The sequence below is a fragment of the Penaeus monodon genome, chromosome 15 (assembly GCF_015228065.2).
Source record: "Penaeus monodon isolate SGIC_2016 chromosome 15, NSTDA_Pmon_1, whole genome shotgun sequence".
In the NCBI taxonomy this organism is placed as follows: Eukaryota; Metazoa; Arthropoda; class Malacostraca; order Decapoda; family Penaeidae; genus Penaeus; species Penaeus monodon.
In genome coordinates, this window is record NC_051400.1 from 6343366 (window position 1) to 6343811 (window position 446).

The window sequence follows — 446 nt, forward strand, 5'->3', positions numbered from 1 at the left end:
AAGTTCTTAATACTATGGGTCAAATAACAGCTACAAATACATGAAGAACGGTCAAGGAAAATGTTAATGAGAACGAGGACGGGGAATACCTTACAATAGGACATTATAATGGCATCGATGTTGAAAGGGTAATAAGCTACATTCGAGTAAAATACATCTTGCATCTTGTAAAAGTGCCAGGAACTCGAACACAAACAGAAAGGTAAATTAAGTTGAGAATTCATTTTTAATACAAAGTCATTATTTCAAAGTCGGAAAGATATAGATGAAAGCAGAATTATGAGAACATTTTTTGAAATACCATTTCTAAGAAAATTCCAAACGGCAAAAATGTTTTTATGACCTCTGAGATCTAGATATGATCTAGAAAAAATCTGGGTAACATATAATATATGGCTGGTTAATTAGATATCCATACATGCATTCATGCACACATGCATATTCAC

The 446-nt window shown here is 32.3% G+C and overlaps 1 protein-coding gene across 1 annotated transcript in view; it reads right to left on the reverse strand.

The window, feature by feature from the left end:
* Positions 1-446, reverse strand: part of LOC119582197 (alpha-(1,6)-fucosyltransferase-like) — a gene marked incomplete at its 5' end in the record, with an annotated part of 21073 nt that overhangs the window by 1830 nt on the left and 18797 nt on the right.